General features: G+C 42.0%; 1 protein-coding gene across 2 annotated transcripts in view; it reads right to left on the bottom strand.

The window, feature by feature from the left end:
- SYT17 (synaptotagmin 17) overlaps positions 1-23,064 on the bottom strand; it is a 567,544-nt gene that overhangs the window by 449,246 nt on the left and 95,234 nt on the right. The window lies entirely within an intron of this gene.

The following is a 23,064-nucleotide window of genomic DNA, read 5'->3' as shown; positions in this document are numbered from 1 at the left end:
ACCTTTTGAGGAAAAGAACTGCTAAATCTGAAGGCTTTATTGAGATAGGAAGGTGATTTAAAGAAGGGGTTGGTGGCAGCCCACCTCGCGCTCTGCACAACATCCCATATTGAGCCATACTTATTAAGAGTCCCATGCCATAAGAAATATTACTTGTCAAGATTCAGATTAGGCATGGCTCACTTTCTGGTATCTTACCCATCTAAAGTTCTCTCTGTGACAGAGTTGATACTGTGCCCATGTAACTCATTTACAACTACACATGTTTTTCTTCTCTGAGCTTTATTTAGAAGAAAGACTACAGTTTTTGCTACTTCTTTTAAGAACTCTAAACATCAGGAAGTGTAAAGAGGCTCTGGCCTACCTACAACTGCTCCAGCCTGATTTAATATATATAACAGCTTATAGATATATCTTTTCTGCAGTCAAATGTAGGCGAATTGTGGGGAAATAAGAGTAACGTACTGTGTGAATGTTCATGTTCTTTAAAGATTTATTGATCATTAGTGCCTATTTTTTCATAAAACAATTATTTCAGTGATTGATGAATCATCTGTCGATACTGTGTGATCATTTGAACGGTTCAGAGAGGACTGGATAGGAACACAGGTGTTTAAGGTCACAGGATTTTATCTTTTGGACCAACTTTTAAACAGTTAAACAGTCAAAAGCAAGCAAGAACTAACAAGGTTATAAGTAGTACTCCAAATTGCGAGGAGACCATGGATCGATCGTCTAAACACTACATAGAAGTACTAAGACACTTTATTTCTGCACATATTCTTGATGGTATTTTCATGGATAATGTGTTGCATAAGCTGATTTAAATATATGTCTGGGTGCTTTTATGGTTAATGTAAACCAAATAAAGCTTTTAAAGTGAAAAAGTGAAAATTCCACAAAAATGTTGATCTCTAATTTGCATATTATTTGCTTTAGTTTTTTTGAAATATGTAGTTTAAACCATGTGCTGAGTACCACCGAATGACCATGTGCACCCTTATTTAAAACAATCACCGCTGCACACAGGGCATCACCCACATGCAATTTGAGGATATAGTGCATGTGTTCTGTAGATAGTAGTTTGGAAACAATGCAGCATCCACCAGACCCTTTTTTCAATTTATGTGTTTAAACTGCATTTTTATTTTATTTATTTATAAAGTTTTGCATAGTGCGAACATGACCCAGGCGAGTATCAGAGCGCTTTACAATTAGGGTAGGTAGGATACAATAGTGGGAAAGAACAACTGTTACATATATGTGCATAGCACGAATATGACCCATGAACTCAAATGCAGTCTTTCCAAGGTTGTACATGTGCTCTAGATTTTGAGGGTAGTCCAAATGACATAAATACATGAATAGACATTAGTGCCTATAGGGACCAGTAATTAAAACAATTGTATTAGGTCCGGTCCGTATTAGTGCTAAACCTTGGACTCTCTTGCTAACTTAGCAGCTTCTTCATTACCAAGAGTTGATGCAGGACTGAAAATTGTTCCAGGAGCAGGTCTTCTTAAACCATAACTAGTCCCAATCGCTAACATGTACGTAAGCAATATTATCCACAGCACTCCGAGGTAGTGTTGGACCTGAGGTGCAGTCAGAGGGTCTGAGGTGCCCCAGTCAATAACAACGTGGGAGTGACCTCCCACTTAGTTAATGTTGATATTGTAAATGAAATCCTTAAAATCTGAGGTGAAATTCTCAAAACAATTTCTAAGATGGTGTGTTTTTCATGGGAATTTTTAGGTGGAAGTATAGAAAAAACATACCTTTTGGATTTTGTCAGTGTTAAAGCTCTTCCATTTTGTCCCATTGAAATGTATTTTAGTGGCTATCTGATTTCAAATGTCACAAAAAGGAGCACATAAAAAGGGTGATAATAGATTTTGGTCACACTTTATATTATTTGTTAATGGTGTCAGACATAGGAAGTGTGGTGAGTTGTAAAAGGATTTCACCCTGTGAAAAATGTTGATCTTCTGCTAGCATTCAATGGACCATGTTTGAGAGAAAACAGCTTTCTCTCATGAGAATCTCATGGAAATTATGCTAAGTTGCCAAGAAACTAATACAAGGGCACACTTTCTATAAATTCACAAATATCTTCCCCAATCCTATGAGAAAAATTCTGACATGCCCAGTAAAACATGCACTTTCAACAGCAGTAGCAGTCTGCCAGTTGACTCCCTCGTGTTCTATTCAGCCTCACCACAAATTTCTAATGAGCAACTAGAGCACTAACATTTTATATTAAAACACATTTCAGACCAATACCCAGGAAAAAAGTCTAAGATGAGGCCTTCTGAACACAATTTTACTGGAATAAGAGCGGGTGACTTTAAACCCTTCGGTGCTCATGACAGAATGGTTCCGTCATGAGCACCAGTGCTTGTGTGCTCATGATGGAACCATTCTGTCATGTGCACACTAGCATGAAATCCCTCTGCTGTAAAGAGCAGAGGGATTTTCTTTTTTTGCCTCAGGAGGTGGAAAGAGCTTCCCTAACCTCCTGAGGCATTTTGTTTGTTTTCAATGTAATGACAATCACACATATGGCACGCTGACGTCATTACATTGAACATGAAACTTAGCTTCAATTTCACAGTTTCGGTGCTCGTGTGACTCTCTCAGCCCCGAGCTCTGAAACACAGGGGACAAATATCAGTGGAAAGGGAAACATCTCCCATTTGCAATGGTACCCCTACCTAGATGATCCCTGATTGGGGATCACTGTATGAGGGTGAGCCCCAAGCAGGGATCCAACCACCAGACGCCAGGAAGGGGGGAGTGGCCCCTTGAGCAAGGGCCTTTGCTCCCCATTTCAAAATGGGTGTATTCAGTCTTTCTTCCCCCATGGGCGGCAGAATGCAGCCTAGACACCACACCAAGGATTTTTTTTTTTTATAGTTCAGGGGTGGAGGCCATCCAGAAAGGGCACGCCAGTGCCCCCACCCTCCAAAAATGCCAAAGTCTTTCTGCCTCCCCCTGAGGCAGATGGGCGCAATAGCAGAAAGCCCACTAGGCACCAGGGATTCTTTTTTTTCAAAGTTCAGGGGTGGGGGCTGCCCAGAATCTGCATGCCAAAGCCCCCACCCCACTAAAAAATGCCAGTCTTTCTGCCCCCGAGGAGGTAGATGGAGGCAATAGACCCTGATCTGCCCCCTCAAGGGGTAGAAAGCCCTCTAGACACCCGTTTTTTTTTTCAAAGTTCAAGGTTGGGGGCTGCCCAGAATGGACATGCCAATGTCCCCACCGCTCCCCAAAAATGGCACAGCCTTCATACCCCCAGTCTTTCTGCCCCCTCCAGGATGCACTTGAGGTATTAGACCCTGATCTGCCTCCTGGGGGCGCAGAGAGCCCACAAGGCGGCAGGAATTATGCTGTTTTTTTAATACGTAGGGGTGGGGCTGCCCAGAATGGGCATGCCAATGGCCCCAACCCCCCAAACAAATGGTCAATGTCTTTATGCCACCCGTAAGGGCATATCAGGGCAATAGCCCCTGATCTGGCCCCCCCCCGCGGCAGAAAGGTCACTAAGCACTGACCATTCTTTTGCAATGTGCCTAGCTGTGGATTTTGCCGGCACCTAGGGAAACCTAGCAAACCTGTACATTTTTTGCAAACTAGACACGCAGGGGAATCACAGATGGGGTGACTTGTGTGGCTCTCACCAGGTTATGTTACCCAGAATCCCTTGCAAACTTCCATTTCTGTAAAAAAAAAAATCTTCATATTTCTGTGATGGAAAGTTCTGGAATCTGCGTGGATCCACAAACATCCAACCACTCGCATTCGCCAAAGTCTCCCAATCAAAATGATACCTCACTTGTGTGGGTAGGCCTAGTACCTGTAATTGGAAACGTCCCCAAAAAGGCAACGTGGACACCACATGTCTCCACAGAAACCTGACCCTTTTTACGCAATGTGACTAACTGTGTATTTTGGGCTCTAGCTCAACCGGCACCTAGGGAAACTTAGCAAGCCTGTACATTTTTTAAAACTAGACACCCAGGGGAATCTAGGATGGAGTAACTTGTGTGCCTCTCACCAGGTTCTCTTACCCAAAATCCCTTGCAAACCTCAAACCTTGTAAAAAAACAAACACATTTTCCTCACATTTCTGTGATGGAAAGTTCTGGCATCTGTGGGGAACCACAAACTTCCACCCACCCAGCATTCCCACAAGTGTCCCGCTAAAAATAGTACCTCACTTGTGTGGGAAGGCCTAGTGCCCGCGACAGGAAACGTCACAAAACGCAACATGGACACATCACATTTTCCACTCAAAACTGACCCTTTTTTCACAATGTGCCTAGCTGTGCCTTTTGCACCCTAGCTCTGCCGGCACCTTAGGAAACCTAGTAAACCTGTCCCTTTTTGCAAACTATATACCCAGGGTAAGCCAGGATAGGGTGATGACTTGTGTGGCTCTTACCAGGTTCTCTTACCCAGAATCTCTTGCAAACTTCAAACTTTGTAAAAAGAAACACAATTTCCTCACATTTTTGGGATGGAAAGTTTTAGAATCTGTCGGGAGCAACAAACTTCCACCACACCTGCATTCCCCCAAGTCTCCCAATAAAAATGGTACCTCACTTGTGTGGTAAGGCCTAGTGCCCGTGACAGGAAATTGCCCAAAACGTACTGTGGAGACTTCACAATTGTCGATCAAAAAAAGACTTGGTTATGCGAGGGAGTCACTTGCGTTTTTGGTCCAGGGCTTGGTGGGCATCTACCAAACCCAGACATTTCAGAAATCTAGACACCCTAAGAAGTGCAGGAAGGTGTGGCTTACATGGATCCCCCAACGTTTTCCTACCCCGTCAAACCTCAAATTTAGCTGACAAATTCACATTTTTTTCACATTTCTGTGCGGGAAAGTTGTGGGATCACTGGGCTGACACAAATTTCCTACCACCTAGTGTTCCTCCAGGTCTCCCGATAAAAATGGTACCTCACTTGTGTGGGTGGGCCAAGTACCCGCAGTGGGCAAGGGTCCAAAACTTATTGTGAGACATCAAAATGATCTATCATAAAATTACCTGGTTTTGCAAGGAGGCCACCTGCGTGTTTGGTCTTGGGCTCGACGGGCATCTAGGGAAGCCTACAAAACCCAGGCATTTCTAAAAACTAGATACCAGGGGAAGTTTAGCAAGGTATGGCTTGCGTGGATCCCCCAATGTTTTCCTACCCTGAATCCCCTGCAAACCTCAAATGTAGCTAAAAAACATATTTTCCTCACATTTCTGCCTGGGATCACCATGCCGGCACAAATGTCCTACCACTCAGCATTCCCCTTGGTCTGCCGACAAAAATGATATCTCACATGTGTTGGTGTCTAATGCAGAGTGTGCCTAAAAATGCCTATAAAAAAACATATAGCGCTTAGAGCTTGCTGTGCTATCCCCTCAATCCCTATGTTTTTGGCCCTTCCCAGTCACAGGCCCCTGACCCACCCGCACAAGTGAGGTATCATTTTACTCAGGAGATCGAGCTGAACGATGAGATGTAGATATTTTGTGACAACCCAGTGATTCCACAACTTTTCCACACAGAAATGTGTGACAAATGTAATTTTTTAGCAAAATTTGAGGTTTGTAGGGGATTCTGGGTAAGAAAACGTTGGGGGATCTACGCAAGCCAAACTTCCCTGGACTCCCCTGGGTGTCTACATTTAATAAATGTCTGGGAATGGTAGGTTTGGCTAGATGGCCACCAAACCCAGTACCTAAAACGCAGATGCCCCCTTGCAAAACCAGGTCGTTTTGTGATAGGGGGCATTTGTTTTTAATCACAGGCTCAGCGGCCATATAGGGAAACCTACCAAACCCAGACATTTATGAAAGCTAGGCATCTTGGGGAGTCTAAGGAAGTGTGGCTTGCGTGGATCCCCCATAGTTTTCTTACCCAGAATACCCTACAAACCTCGGATTTAGCTGAAAAAAAATCACATTTTCGCACATTTCTGTGTGGGAAAGTTGTGGGATCATGGGGCTGACACAAATTTCCTAAACCCAGCATTCCCCCTGGTCTCCGGATAAAAAGGGTACATCACTTGTGTGGATGGGCCAAGAACCCATAGCAGGGAGGGGCCCAAAACCTATTGAGGAGCATCAAAATGATCTATCGCAAAACTACCAGGTTTTGCAAGGGGGCCACCCGTAATTTTGGCCCCGCGCTCGACGTCGATAAAGGGAAACCTACCAAATCCAGACATTTCTGAAAACTAGACAGCGCAGGGAGTTCAGGAAGGTATGGCTTGCGTGGATCCCCCAATGTTTCCATACCCATAATCCCCTGCAAACCTCATATTTAGCTAAAGAAAATCACATTGTTTTTTTCAGGTAAATTTTAGGTTTACAGGGGATTCTGCGTAGGAAAACGTTGGGGCATCCACGCAAGTCACACCTCCCTGGTTTCCCGGGGGTGTCTAGTTTTCAGTAATGTCTGGGATTGGTAGGTTTCCCTTGATGGCTGCCCAGCCCAGCATCAAAAACGCAGGTGACTGCCTCGCAAAGCAAGGTCTTTTTGTAATTGATAATTTTTAAAGGAAAAATAGGATGTGTCCACGTAGCGTGATGGGTCGTTTCCTGTTGCAGGCACTAGGCCTACCCACACAAGTTAGGTACCATTTTTATCAGGAGACTTAGCGAAACACAAAATAGCACAACACGTTTTATTATCAATTGACTTTCTTTGCATTTTTGCCTTCCAAATGTCATTTTGAAAAAGTTCCTCTAATTCACATGCTTGTATGGGTACCCACAATTTCAGAGATATGCAAATAACCACTGCTTCTAAACTCTATATTTTGTTCCCATTTTGGAAATTTATAGGTTGGTACCTATTTTTCATTCTTTATATTTTACCAAATGAATTGCTATATACGCGGTACACAATGAAAAACTATTGTAAGACGCAGCTCAGTTATTGGCTCTGGGTACCTCTGGTTCTTGGTGAACCTACAAGTCCTATTATCCCCACAACTAGAAGGGTCCTGCAGATATAACAGTATATTGCTTTAAAAAATCTGCCATATTTAGATGAAGTTACAAGTGAAAACATTGGCAATAATTGCTGTTTTTTTAGCTCAATTTCAATATTTTTTATTTCAATTGCTAGTTTCTATAGAAAAACCTTGAAGGAGCTACACAAATGACCCTTTGCCGAATTCAGAATTTTGTCTACTTTTCAGAAATGTAAAGTTTTCTAGGATCCATTATTGCTTTCATACCCATTACTACCAGTAACTGGAAGGAGGCTGAAAGCTAATAAAATATAGGAAAAGTAGACTATGTCCAAGTAAAATGCCAAAACTGTGTAGAAATTTTGGTTTTTGGACAAAAGTCTGCCTGTTCCTGAAAGTTGGAAATATGGTGATTTTAGCACCACAAACCCCTTGTTGATATCTTTTGCAGGGAAAAACCAGACGCTTTCTTCTGCAGCACTTTTTTACCATTCCCCCCCCAAAAAATTGTTTCATTTTGGCCAATTTCTCGGTTCACTCCAGGGGAATCAGCAAACCCTGAGTATCTTTAGAATCCTCAAGATATTGGAAGAAAAGGACGCAAATTTAGCATGGATACCTGGTGTGTGGACAAACAGTTATAGGGGCCGAAGTGCGAACTACCCCAAGTAGCTAAAAAAAGGGTATGCATGGGGGGAAGGCCTAGCAGCGAAGTGGTTAAGGTCTGTCCTATAAGGCAGACTGAAGTAAGTGAGCACTTAGGTATTTATGCTGATATGAAAACTTCTAGTTAAAAAATATGAGAAGGAAGTATGGGCTTTCTAGTCATAAATGACATAACCCTTGTTGCATTGCAGCACCAGCCTTACTGGGGACTAGAGCTCCTGCTGCTGTTTCAGCCAGAGGAGAGCCGCATTGCCGTAACCATGTACCGGTGCGCCATAAACACACGAGAGGCATCCTGCAGCGCAGGACACGCGCAGGGCATGCCTGTGCAAAGTCCGGGCCTGTCTTAGCATGTCATAGCCAGGAATAGGCTGGGCTGGGCCACCCGTCTTTAGTCTTGCGTTTGGGTCCGCTGGAAGAGGACATACCCACAGAAATACTGTGTCCTCTATATGTTTGATTTGTTTTGCCATTTTGGGTTTCCTCCTTTTCTCTGTATTCTAATTGATTTGCTGTTGTTTATATGAATATGTGAAAAAGTAAGGGCATTACTGGAGCTCCACCACCACATACTCGCCCCTTAATCGATAATTATTTGACATGGGCTGTTGATATGGCCTCCTTAAAAATTAGATTGGTGGAGCGACGTCTTTCACTCACTACTGAGGATTTTTCCCCAGCCCCACCCTCTATCCAGGTCAACTATCATGCCTCTGCAGGCTCCCCTGAGCTTTCTTTTCTGAGGATACCTAGCACTCCTGTGACAAATCTACTAGTTGGTCTAAGTGCAGATGTTTACTCTGGGGATAAATGTCAAATTAATAACGACATGCTGGTTGGTCCAGATGGAGAATCTCAAGTACCAGCAAAAGGACAAGCAAATGAGCTCAATCCAACTTGTATGTTGGGCCCAGACCAAGATTCTGACTTACAGACTGGGCCAAAAGCCAAACGTAGGAAGAAAGCTGTGAAAACTAAAAAATAAACCACGAGTAATTAAGGCTAAACCTGGGCCCCGCAAGAAGTCTTGTAATGAGGAAGAGCCCATGCCTCCAACTGCCATCTCAGAAGAATCCTGGAAGCACTTGAGTAACCACACAGGTGACTTCTTGGATACTAAATTGCACTCTATCATCGATCGCCTTGCACACATTGAGGCTAAACTGGCAAAGTCATCTTTCACCAGGGCAACTACTCGCTCCCAGGAAACCCAGTGCTCTCCAGTGGGCCCCTCAGTCATCTCTGACTCTTTGATTATATCAACTTAGACCTTCAATCACGGGGCGAAAGGGCTGCTAACAACCGAGTCTTTGCCCATGTTACTAGTTTAGAACTGAACAGAGCTCCTCAGAGCAATGAAGAGCAAGCCTCAACAGTTAAGCAGGCTGCCAAACAGTCAGAAAGATGTTATCCCCGTTTGGTCCCCCACCCTGTGATCAACCTTTTTCCTGCGTCATCTCCCTATGTAATCATTTTAGCTAATGTTCCCAGCCTTCTTGCCCATTGCTCGTAATCTACAAGGGACCTTATGAACAAAATCATAAGCTAGTTGAACATCACTGCGTCTGGCTAATGGGATTTTTCAAAAGAGATCCTGTTTGCAAGACACATGGGGAGATCCATGGGATGGGCAAGCAGTATAATGGTGATGATATAGTCATTAACTTTTGAAACCCCAATGTTGTAAATTAAATGATGGTTCTAGCAAGGGCCAGAATGATTAAAACAAGTCGTGTTAAGATCTTGCCACATGGTTTCTTTTGTAGGCATCTGGCAACTTCTACCCTTGGTTCAGGTGGGCCAATGGCACCGAAGCGAGAATTCTTTAGATCTTCTTTACACCCGTTAGTTCCCCTGAAAAAGCGATTTGTGGTGTTGGCAGGGCTGGAGGACAATGATTGAAGGTATAGCAAGAAGAGCAATTGTACCAGTGCCTTGGAGAATGGAGGTGTGGTTAGCATTGAGACCCCGGGGTTCACTTGTCTATTCTCCCCACTATCAAGCCATGGTATCTTGGAGAGGGAGCTAGCCCATAACAATCTTCCAAAATTGCAGGAAGGGTCTGAAGTGAGAGTACCTGTGGCAGAAGGTGGTGAACATCACCCTTGTATACACTTTTTACGCTGGAATGTTGCTGGCTTAGCTTCAAATGTCTCATTTAAAGGTTGGAAATCCCTTATTCTAGATTATGATATCGTTTTTATGCAGGAATCTTGGGAATTGACAGAGGTAGCATTTAATGGATATAAGTGTTTTAGCTTGCCAGCGGTACCGTCACCAGCTGGACGAGCTAAAGGGGGTCTGTCAGCCTGGTTCAAAGTTAATATTGGTTGCTCTATTTCACCTCTTCTTTTAGATCAGGGGTAGGCACATGCTTTTTGCCTTTGTTGGAATGGTAATTATAGGGTTTATATGGTACATTTTTATAATACTTTTTCTAGCTAGGGCGGCTGTAATTTTTGGGGTTTATTCTCTGTAATTAATTTATTAGTAGAAAAGAAGGCTTGGGCAGAATGCTCCATTAACCTGCTGGCGGCAGGTGACTTTAACGCCAAACTAGGGCAATTGCCCACTTTTATCACCAACTATTTTTTATCCACTTGCCCGAGAAGCTGATCATAACGCCATGAATTCTAGGGGTCATGTTCTGTTTTCACTGCTGGCCGAGCGCTATCTAGCCAACAAGGCCCCTAATTCTGCTTGTTTGGAAATACCAACCTTTATAAGGAGTGGTGACTGGAAGATAATAGATTATGTCCTTACCTCCCAGAGTATGCCATCAACTATTATTAGTAGTGAGGTACTTGAACAGATCTATAGCGACCATAATCCCATTGCAGTGCAACTAGCGGCCTCACAAAGCGCAATAAGCTTAAGTCTATGCTTCCCCAAGTTCCAACTGTTAAGAATGCAGGGAGCAGAGTAGCTTGGTGCACTGCAAATCTGAAGCATATCATGTCTCAAATTGCCTGCAATAGTACAGTATTGGTGAACTCCTGTAAATTGGAAATATGTCATCTCATCCAGCTTTTATATTAAACTATTTTATTGACCTTTTAAAGCGGATTAAAGGGATTTTAACTAGACCCATTGATCAGCCACTCCCCCATACAAAATCTTGATTTGATAAAGAGTGTAGAGTGACAAATTAATCTCTGTGTTGGGCTTTAAAGCAATTTCCTAGAGACCAGTGTGTAATTATAGCCAGCAGAAAGGCTTATCAACTGGCACTAAAGAAAAGGAAATTGGCCATGAAGGAGAAATGGGAGACTATAGTGGCAGCCTGCCAACCTAAAGATTCTCAAGCCTTCTGCAAGGCTGCGCAGTCAGTTTTATCTCCTTCGACATCCCAAGATAAAGTAACGGTTCATATTACGGCAGAGGCTTGGCTGGCGCATTTCTCTGGGATGTATGCCTCTGACAATAGAGCCATTGAAGAAGTGCAGATGGCTAATTCCTCTTGTCCAAAACTTGATTTTAGAGAGGAAGAGGTGCTTAAAGCGATTGTTGACAGCCAGTGTAAGAAGGCTATGGGACCAGGGAGGACCCCTGTGCTCACCTGTGTATTCAATTCCACTTGTTGCTCAGCTGTGTCTCTGTCGTGGCGCACCTCAACAATTGTCCCTATCTTTAAAAAAGGTAATGTGCATGATGTAAAATGTTATCGCCCGATATCTCTTCTAGACTCCACAGCTAAAATGATTGGGAGAGTGGTTTTGGACTGCCTTCTTGTCTGGATACACAAAAATAATATACTCTCCCCAAAGCAGAATAGGTTCAGAAAGGGCCTTGGGACTATTGAACAGTGCCTCAATTGGCATCTAATTGTGGCCAAATACAAATATGCCAAGGGTGTCTCTACACACCTGGCGTTTATGGGCTTTTCGAGCGCTTTTGATTATATATGTAGATCTAACCTGTGGTCTATTCTAGAGAGCATGGGTGTCGATGGGGGATTGGTCTCATTCTTAAGACTCTTACGCTATGATCTCACAGCATCCGAAAGATTTGGCAATGCTAGTGAATGCACTGAACATTACAGAGTTGAGAGTGGGGTGCATCAGGGATGCGTCCTCGCCCCGATCCTCTTCTACTTTATACAAATAATTTGAATAGAACATTGGTATCTGTTAGGGCAGACGTTCCTTATGTTGAGCAAAAGGCAGTGCCTGCGCTCCTTTACGCAGATGACACAGTTCTCTGGGCGAGGACGGCCAATGGCATTAAGAGCCTGATTTCTAGCTACCTCACATTTATGAGAGACTTGGAACTGGAGACTAATCTTACGAAAACATTCACAATGGTATGTGGCCCTAGAAATACAAAAATCTGCACCTTAAATATTATGGCAAAAATGTAGACAATGAAAGCTCATTTTCATACGTGCATTTGGTCAACTTGTATCAAAAATAGTATAATTCACTATACTCGAGCAGTAGACACCACTTCTCCACTCGCCATGTTCATTGGCAAAACATCTATTGCACCAATTTTGGAGATATACACTCAGAAATGCTTGCCCATTCTAACGTATGGTATGAGTATTGGGGGTGCAAAGATGTTGGTGTTATGCAGACGGAGGAGAATAGATTCTGCTCCCAGTTATTAGGTGTACCCCCTTCGAACCCCCATTTTTCCCTGTACCAGGAGCGAGGTATGAAATATGTGCAGGATACTATCAGTGCTGTCCCTTTGGTTCACTGGTGCTCAATATGGGCTAACAAGGAAGCTGAGCTCAATCGGGCAGTCATTAGAGATTGCTTGTCTTGCGCTTGTGGCTTGGCAATTCCCTGGTTAAAATATATAAAAGACTGCTTCCTAGCTCTTGGTTGTGTACATTTGTTTGAGCACCCTGAGACCATTATTAAAAAGGATAAATACCGGGTCCAGGACACCTTTATTAAGCATAGACAGGCCACCAGGAAATTAACAGAAGTGGCCAAACCCCTGGTTAGAGAATATTGTAATATTAACCCTTATTTACTATATGTGACAAATGTGTACGGGATAACATTATTCGCTAGATTCAGGCTAGGCTCTATTCGTTGTCTAGTATGTTTTCCGTTAGGCCAATACACTTCAGCAATCATCGGTATTTGCACATGTGATGAGCAATCCAGCCAACCTCTATTGCATTTTATATTTTTCTGTCGCTACTATTTGCCATTTACAAGGAGGTTTTTATTACCTTTGTTGCGTAGATATAAATTCTCTAAGTGCAAAGCTGCTCTACTTTTTTATTGCAACTCAACGATTGTGATACATGTTATTCAGTTACTCGTTTTCTGAAGAGCGTCTTAGCACAAAGATGGTGTATGCTGTTTTAATAATAGTGTATGTATATACAAATATATATATATATATATATATATATATATATATATATATATATATATATATATATATATATATATATATATATATATTTATGTATTTGTACTATGAATTGTTGGTCTTTTATAATGACATTGAATTTTGACCTATGCACTTTAAATACCTTAAAGCTGTTGCTGTGGGATGTGAGTTTATTTGTATAATATGCTGCTATTCTCAACTTAAAGTTGCTGAACTAAGATCTAAGCACTTTCATTCTTTCGTGCAGAAGTTATCAACGATTTCTATTGTAAAGGTTTTTAATATTTCTACTTTTATTGTATGATCTTTTTTGTGTATTTTTATTATCTGCCTTTGGAAGCTCGAATAAAGACAAAGAAAGAAAGGCATAACATATGTCAACATAATCTAAGCTTAATTAATGTGCGATTTCAATCTAAGCCCAGCATCCCCTTTTAGCCATCTATTTCTTTAGTCTATCCATGCTCACTGTCAGTTAAAACCTCTTGAAATTTATAATAGTAACCTTTTTGATAGAAAATTAAGTGTTTTTTTTTAATCTTCCACTTAAATGTATGCAAATGTTTTTTAGAGCAGCCGGAAGATATTTGGGCAGACTTCACTTTATAATGAATAGATTAATACTCTTATGACTAATGTCTCCCTGCATATGGTTTGCTATTTGGACACTTATTTTTCCTTTTTATTTTTTCCCATCTCCGTTTCACAGTAGTTGCATCTCCTTGGATGAATGTGCACTGGCTTCAAATTCATTTTTATTATGAGTTTAACATAAGAAAATTATGCAATACACTTAAATATTTATTTTTTTATTTAGAAAAAGGTTCTGTATTCAATTTATAAATGGCTACAATCAAAGTTAATCAATTTAACATGTTTTAAAATAAGTAACATTATAAATCAGACAGATAAATTAGGCTACCATTTTAGCACGCATTAGAAACTCTCATGAACTTTATAATCTTCACATTTTAAACCTTTAGTGCACACATACAGAAAGGAATGTTTTCGGAGGCTTGTTTATTTCAGGCATTTGTAGCAGCAGAGATAAGAAACATTTTAAGTACATCTTCAAATTTCTGCTTAAGAAAGTGAATGATTCTAAAGATGTTTTCTCTAGCACTATGTCTCCCCGTGTCTCACATTCTGTGAGATAGAGCAACATATAGTTTTTAATTAGAACACAGGTATTCACAGGGAGCTGCTATGGGAACAAGATATGGCGATATGTGGATTGATACTGTCTTCTCTCAGGTACTAGCTATGCATCTTATGGGCAGATAATGAAAAGCTAAGACCCAATCAGAATGTAGTTTTTTTTGTAGTGTACAGCTCTCTAATTATCAAGTGGACAACAGACATAAGACCAAATTCATGTATAATGGCCGTGGGAAAATAGGATGTTAACACAAACATATAATGCATGCTATTGGATTTGCTTTACAAACAGCTGCACGTCCAGACCCAAAATACTCGTACACATTCAGAATTTCTAAAAGGGTGATATTGCATACTTTGCCTTTTATCAAGAGATGAGCTATATTTTCAAGAACAATAGAGCAATAATGTAATGTGTACAATATGTCCCCCTAGTTCATTTAACCTATTCAAAAATACATACATAAAGGGTAGGGCCATCATTTTTACATTCATGAGTCTTAGAAAACCATATAGTTTATAAAGAGAACATTATACCTGTGTCAAAAGAAGAAAACAACTAAACAAAATCATCCAACTCTCAGCACTTAAGCATTACAGTAAAATTCTTTAAAGTACATTTAATGTTGAATGTTAACATATAATGAAAACATATACTTTAAAATAATATAAAATTAGTTCATATGCAAATGACCATCACCTTATGGTTTCAAATAACAAATTGGAATGTCTAATCCATTCACACTCATATCTACTCATACCTAATAGGTATGAAAGGATACCAAAGGAGTACATAGAAATCAATTAGATAGTATGGTGTTTCCTGAAATCTTCTTATCTAAAAGAAACAAAGGTTGTGAAATTATTGTAAATAACCCTATCTAATTACATCCTAGAACCCCTTAGACAGTATGCAGCTTATGTATCCAACATAGCTCAAGTCTGAGAAATCCTGTTGTTGGTTGAAGGGGGGTGTCCCCTATTCATGCAACAGCCACAGTTCCCATCAGGATGAATCACAAATAGTCCTAAATTAACCTTTGCTTAACCCTCTGGCAGCTTGACACACAAATCAGCCAGGCTTAACTTAGAGGCAATGTCTAAAGTATTTATGGGGCACAGAAGACGAGCTCAAAGAGTTTGGAACATGGATCAACAACAGAGCAATGAACATCCAATTCACTATGTCCTACAACAATGAAGCCATTGACTTCTTGGATCTTACGTTCAGAGTTGATGATGGTCTCATATACTGTGACCTATACCGTAACCCAACTGAAAGGAACACAGTACTAAAATGCGAATCACACCATCCGCGCAACCTGAGGGACAACCTACCCTATGGACAATACCTCAGGTTGAGGAGGAATAGTACACGGAGAGTTGACTTTTTCAAGTAAACTGACATCTTGACAAAACGCATAAGAGAACAAGACTACCCGATTGGACTACTGAAACGGGCAGGGAAGAGCGCTTGGTATTGCCCACGTGATCAACTACTACAAACTAAAGAAAAGAAGACCAAGACTGAAAACATTGTGTGCGTAACCACATTCAACTCCAAAAGTAATGGTATAACGAAAATCGTCAAGAAGTATTGGAACTTGGTCGCCAATGAACTAAACATCACCGAAAGTCTGTTATTTGCCTTCAAGAGAGGAAGGAATATCAAAGACAATGTAGTTAAAGCGTACCTCGAGCCACCCAAACAACAGGACCTCAGAAGTCAACTGGGCCTTCCGCCTATAATTGGACATTACAAATGTGGGCAATGCAAAGCGTGCCCACTGACTATTGAAGGGGCTGCCTTCACACACAAAAATCAGACATACAAACTAACATAATTCTCCAACTGCAACAGTATGAATGTGGTCTATATCATCTGTTGTCCATGTAACTCAGTGTATGTAGGACAGACCACCCAGAAGGTGATGGCCAGGATACTCCAACACATGAGCAGAATAGGATGCAAGGTTCAGGGAGCCCCCCTAGTGGAACACTTCACCACTAACGATAAGCCTCCAGAGAGCATCAGATGGAGAGTAGTTGAGAAAATGTGCCCCCACCCGAGGGGAAGGTCCATTTCCACATCCCTTATTTCAAAGAATGCAGATGGATTCACTCCCTTAACTCAGTGGCTGATGGCCTCAATGAACATGAGGAGACCGCAAAACAGATGGGCCAACTTTAGTGTTTCTCAATGTTGGTTTATATAGCAGAGGGCACCAATGGGTACATAACCCAATATTCTACACAGTAAGGGTGGTATTCATTATACATCTATTTAAGCACTACAATGTATTCACTGTTGTCACCTAATCATTGAATATGTGTACCAAGTATCTGCCAATATGCTCCCTAACTAGTGTACAATACTTATGGACACGCACCAGTCATGTACTCACAATACCCCATGTATCACCTTTTTGCCTAGATTAACATTGGGCTGTTAGAGTACTCTCCAGCATCATTGTTAGCTATAATCATAATGAATTACCATTGCATATGTGACCTTATCATTGTATATGTGCTTAAAGTGTCTACCAATATACAATACTCATAGATAGGCACTAGTCATGTACAGATGCATTGTGTTCATGCATAATATCCAATTTAACAACATTGTAAGCTTCAATCACAATGGATTTACCTTTGCACATGTGTCCTCATCATCGTATATATGTATTAAGTGTCTACCAATATACAATACTCATGGCCGGACACCGGTCATGTGTATTTGTGTTGTGTTCATGTATAATATCCCATGTATCACTTTCATGCCTAATCAGCATTGGGCGTGAATACTGTATATATGATTCAAATGTGTCACCTACTTAAAATTGAATACATATATGCATTCAAACTCAGGTACGAACTCCATGGATCACCGTCATGCCCAATTAGCAATAATGCCTTGTAGATGTTGAAAATGTCACCACAACTTAATATCTAAACTTCGCATTCATGGCCTCATCCCACAATATGCCACAAGCTCATGATTTTTACATTATTGATTTGCATCATGGCACCCGGTTTCACCTCTGTATGTTACAGACTAGAAACACTGATACTTGAAAGAGCGATGTAACACATCGCTTTCGATTAGGTAGACCACACAACCGGAGCGCACAACATCCAGCTGCTGTCAGCAACGAACGCGGCGTGCACGTCCTCACATCCACCAAGCTCATAAAAGAACCCCCTATTTGCTAAATCGGCTACTGACACTGCAGCGGTGTTACAGGACGCATGCCTGTACACCGACTTCCAGCTTTGAATGACCGACTTCCATTTTTTCAAGGTGAGCGGATATGCGCGTTGGTCCATGTCTCACAAGAGGCCTCATTAGTTGCTATCTGCACTCGTACAAGTTCTTAGATGGTGCAGTCCCACGATAGAATTGTCATGTGCTGCCACAGCGCAAGCAGTGGCCCTCTAGCACTCTTCCTACAGTAATTGCACTCGCATTCCACGTCCAACCGGCTTAGCAGACACGCTGTAGCCAGAACCCCACTCTGTGTGTCATTTCACTTTGACTCATTAGTTGCTATGTGCACCAGTACAAGTTCTTAGATGGCGCAGTCCCACAATAGAATTGTCATGTGTTGCCGCTGCATGAGCGGTGGCTCTCTAGCGCTCTTCCTACAGGAATTGCAAACGCATTCCACGTCCAACCGGCTTAGCAGGCGCGCGGTAGCTAAAACCCCACTCTGGGTGCCATTTCACTTTGACTCGGTGGATGCAAGGCGCAGCGGCCCATTCCCCCAATAGTCGCAAAGCACTTTTACTCGCTGCCGCCTCTCGAGCTGTCTAGCAGTCTCGTTACTGTTATCTCACCCGCATCCATGACTTAGCTGCCTAGTTGGCGCATGCTAGCTAGTAACCAACTCACCTTGACCCATCGTATGCGCAGCGCCCGAGCCCCACTTTAGGCGCATTGCACTGGTATGTGCTGCAGCTATTCGAGTAGTAGCTGACTGGCGGCCGCACCAAGCGCAATGGCATGGTCTCGTAATAGTAATTCTACTCCACGCTTAGGTTGCTCTCTGACCTCAACACCAGTTTGACTGTACATTGCCAGCTAATACACACATAGATTGACCGTAACACGAGTTTGACTGTACTGTGGCACGCACTCCCATCTGTCTTGTTAGAGCGGGCACGCGGCACCAGTCATCGGGTCACCGGCACCTCCTTGATGCTTGAGATGTGCTTTTTATCATCTCCCCTCCTCCGGAAGGGACTTTGCACCACTTTCTGGGTGGTTTTATGTGACGCTTGCACATCCTACAGTTATAATACACATGCCTTTCTACTTTGTAGACTATCACCACCTGGGCCGCAGTTGATTCCGCCACCAGGTCTCGTTACAGGATTTACTCTGGTCCTTTTAGGGTGAGTTTCATCACCACATGCATTGTCAATACGTATCTCTGCCAGATGTATAACATCTAACACTGCTTTTCTAAATTGTAGATTGTCCCTAACCCCTCCCCACCCCGTTCCGTCCTGATGAAGACCCGATCTTGAATACCGAAAGAAGCATATATTGGGTTGAAACGTCGATGATCACACTAGGCTCAGATCGTCCAAGGCTCTGCCCAAACACAGAATAATTCATCATCAGCTGGCAGAATCATTGCATTTCCCTATATTATCTGTCCCATTACCCACATGTACATAATTTTCACCACCATGTATATATTGCACACCACTGAGCACTGAGCACCAATGTCACTTGGCCACCACTTATTTGCAATATTTCACTTGTGTTGACAGCTGTGATTATATGTGTAAAATATATAAATGAATGAAATAATTTTGATAAAACTTACACAGTAGACAGCAATTTGAGTCATGTGCCTTATTGTTTGTAAAAATGTTTCCTGTGTTAGGCATTTGAGATATGTTTGGTATTACAAAATTGACATATGCGACACTTAATGCGCTAGCAGAAGTAATCAGTAACCCGATAGAACCAATTTTTGTTTATTAAAGTATTTATGCAGCACACAAATAGTAATAAAGGGAAAACACAACGCAAGAAAAATCCCACACGAAGTTAGAAAAATAGAGCAGAATTTAATAAATAAATCATGACCAAAATGACATAAATAATCAGTAGAACCTGTTGTATGATTTTTTGTAATTTTTCTGGAAAATCTAGCGCCTAAAAGATCAAAGCACCATCCGCGGACATCTAGTCGTGCGAGACTGGATAAAAGTGGAAAAATAGATCTGACCAGTATAGAGAATGGTTCGGATATAAATAGTTGCTTGGGCCAAGTAAATGCTTACCTTCAGACCTAGAAGAAATTCTAAAGAAAATATTCTGAGATGGTAAAATACAGTGAAGCACGGCTGCAGGCAGTGTCCATGGAGGGAGTGTAGTTGTTGGGGAGCCGCTGGACGAAGTTGTGATGAAGATATCTACGATTGAACATAGTTACTTTTTGGAAGCCAAAATCTCCAGCGGGACAGGGCAGGAGCCTGTAGCTGACAAGAATTTCTCTGAATCCAGATACCCCTTTGGCGAAGGACCACTGAGCAGGATTTGCTGCTATGGAGAAGACCGTAGCAGGAGCTGCCATTAAGTCAGGCCAGCTGGTGATGCACCTAGGGCGGGGAGACAAGCAGGTTGGCTCCGGTCTTTGCTTACTTCTCAGAGCAGTTTTTAGTCAAAAATGTTCTAAGCCCAAAGTTTGGGATTTTGTCTAACTGGGCCCCTTTAGCTCCACCACAGAGGGTCCAACATTAGAGGGGCACTACTTGGGGGGTTAGAACTCACTCAGGCTGGGTCCAGGTATGAGTTCATGATGGAGGGAGCCTTTTCTGTCCCTGGGGCTCTGAACAGGAGGCCAGCAAACTAGTCATTGGCTTCACTCTGGTAGCTCTGGGTGCAAGTGATGAAACAGAGCACAAGCAGCAGAGTAGGTTTCTGAGGGTCAAGGCAGAGTATAGGCAGCAAAGCATTCCTTGCAGGTGCAGCAACACTGTCTTGTGGAGAATACAGCAGGCCACAGCAGCAGCAGTCCTCTGACAGTCCTTCCGCAGGTACAGATAGTGACATGAAGAGCGGGTTTGAGGTCTCCTTTTTATACATGGTGCCTTTTTTAAGTAGGAGAAGTTTCAAGAGAATTCCCTTTGAAGTTCTTGAAGTTTCCTCACTCCCCTGCCCTGGCTCCAATATGGCCGCATAAACAATGCAGGGGTTGAAAAGTTCTTTGTGGGAAGTAAGAGCAAAGCCTATTCAGTTGCAAGTGGAGCTGTGTCCAGCCCCGACCCCACGTCCTGTTAGTTGACAGCCTAGCCTGGCACATCTAATCCCTCTATTGTGTCTTGGCTGGGGGCATTAAACAAAGTCCAGCTGCCAACTATACTCAGTCATGTGACCCAAGGTAGGCTGCAGGCACCAAATAGTTTAAGGCAGAAAATGGCAACTTTCTAAAAGTAGCATTTTCAAAACTGTAACTTGAAATCTGACTTTACCATTAATTAATTTTTTTTATTTTAATTTCTCAGACACTAAACATGAAATGCTAACCTGTTTCCAGTCAAACTTTAGCACTTATTAAATGTAATAAGGCAACCCAATGTTATTGTATGGAAGAGGTAGACCTCAATGTAGTGAAAAACAAAGGTATGAGTTTTTCAATACCAGGACATTTAAAACATAAAATTACATTACCAACCGTTTAATTAAAATGCACGCTGCCCTATGGGCTACCTAGGGCCTACCTTAGGGGTGAAGCGTATGCAATAAAAGGGGACTTTAAAGAAGCTTGGCAAGGTGGTTTTATTGCCAAGTCGAATTAGCAGCTTAATACTGCATTCATACTCAAGTGGCTGACTCAGGACATGTTTTAAGGGGCTACTTACGTGGATGGTGCAATCAGTGCTGTAGGCAGACTAGAAGAATTTAATTTACAGGCCCTGGGTATATGGTATACCACTATACAAGAGATTTAAATGTAAATTATATATGCCAAACAGGTGTATCCAATCTTACCATGTGTTAGGGAGAGAGCCCAAGAAGCACTTTAGCCCTGGTTAGCAGTGGTAGAGTCCACAGTGCCCTAAAGCTAACAAAAACGAATCCAGGAAAAATAGGAGCGGTGAAGGCAAAAGGTTTGGGGGTGGCCCTGCAGAGGACCAAGTCTAACAACAGGTATAGCACATTGTTGGTTTCCATTTCACCATACTTAAAATGGCATTCACCACCAAGACACAACCACACTAACCCACACAATACTTAATTGTATATGCTGATATAAATTCAACTCAGCCCAGATGCACTTTTAACTTGCTAGGAGTGCACCAACATTCCTTGATTCCATGTGTATGCATGCATACACACATGCGCATACGCATACACGTTTATATCCATATACCAATCTGTAAGGCAATAATCAGGACAACCTAAAATAAACATAAGGGATAAAAACACAGCTCTCTTGAAAGAACTTCACTGGCTTAAAATCAACTCCAGTACCATGTGTATGAGATATAATCATGAAATGAAATTGTTAATTAATAAAAGTAATCACAAAACAAACAAGACTCATAGATATGTTTTGTTTGTGACATTTCAGCCGAATTTTAAAACACATAAAATATTTCACCTGCCTCCCTGCCAACTGGTGTCATGCTATCAACTGAATGGTTGAATGTTGTCGCTCCTCTCAGATTTAAAATAGATTTAAAATAAAATACCCATGCATGCCTAGCTCCTAGACATATCAAAATATTTGTACCCCAATGTTTCCTTACTTTTGCCAAATAACAAATAATAATCTGAATGTCTGTACTTGAATGGTGACCTAAATTAAGGGATATTAAATTGTAGGACCATCAGCTGTTATACTTTGAGAGACATACTCCTAGATTAAGGAAATCCCGAATACTTTGGTGGAACTAATCTAGGGTATGGGGCGCACACATAATTAGAATGTTTAACTTTTGAAAATTTGAACACAGCCTGTGTAGAAGAAAGTTTCCAAAGACATAGAATCATTTATGCATCTCAATTAGAAAATACATGCAAATCATCCATGGCCAACTCCCAATACCTCACTCAATTGTTATCATACTGGAAGACGTTGGTTAGCGATATATAGTTGTTGGCTCCTTGCTGCTCATTCCCAGCCCTCTTGTATCTGCTCCTCCTTTCTCTCTTCCATCCCTCTCACTCTCCCATGTGTCTCGCTCCTCATTCCTCCCAACCACACCACCCTCTTGTCCCTCCCTCCTATCCCTCTTTTTCCCATCTCTGTCTCTGTCCCTTTTCATTTTTCTTTTCAGCCACTCTCTTTATTTCCTTCCCATAACCCTTCCTCTATCACCTGCATGCCACTTCTCATTTCTTTACCTATACAACTCTGTATTCCTTCCTCCTGTAGCGCCCTCCCCATCCTGGTATCAGGCAAATGACACATGGAGCACTGTAGTACATGTCTTTATTCTTAAGAGTGCAACTGTAAACTAAGTAAACGTGTTGCGTAGTGATCCTTAATGACCACACCCAGACATACCCAAACAATATGTCATCCTTCTACAGAATACAACAGGGATCAGAAGGGTCCCGCTATACATATTTGCAAGACACTACACTTCCCACACCTCCTCTTTCCCATACCTCTACCTCTTCATTTCTCCCCCATTGCCATATCGCTCTCTCTCTCTCTCTCTTTCTCTCTCTCTCTTTTCCTTGTTTGTTCTTCCCTGCTCCTCTTAACCCCCCCCTTCCCTACTGGCAACATCTCATCAGTGCTGCGGCATCCAGCATTCTTTTTCTTTTCTTAAGTGTATGGCAAGTGGGGCTGTATTAGACTCCCTTGCTATCCCATTTCCTTTTTTATATGAATGAAAGTTGGTGGTTATTGAAATCTCCATTGCCTTGATTACAATCC

This window comes from Lissotriton helveticus, chromosome 10 (genome assembly GCF_964261635.1).
Source record: "Lissotriton helveticus chromosome 10, aLisHel1.1, whole genome shotgun sequence".
NCBI classification, from domain to species: Eukaryota; Metazoa; Chordata; class Amphibia; order Caudata; family Salamandridae; genus Lissotriton; species Lissotriton helveticus.
Note: the sequence above shows the minus strand (reverse complement) of the source record. Positions and strands in the feature narration are given on the sequence as shown.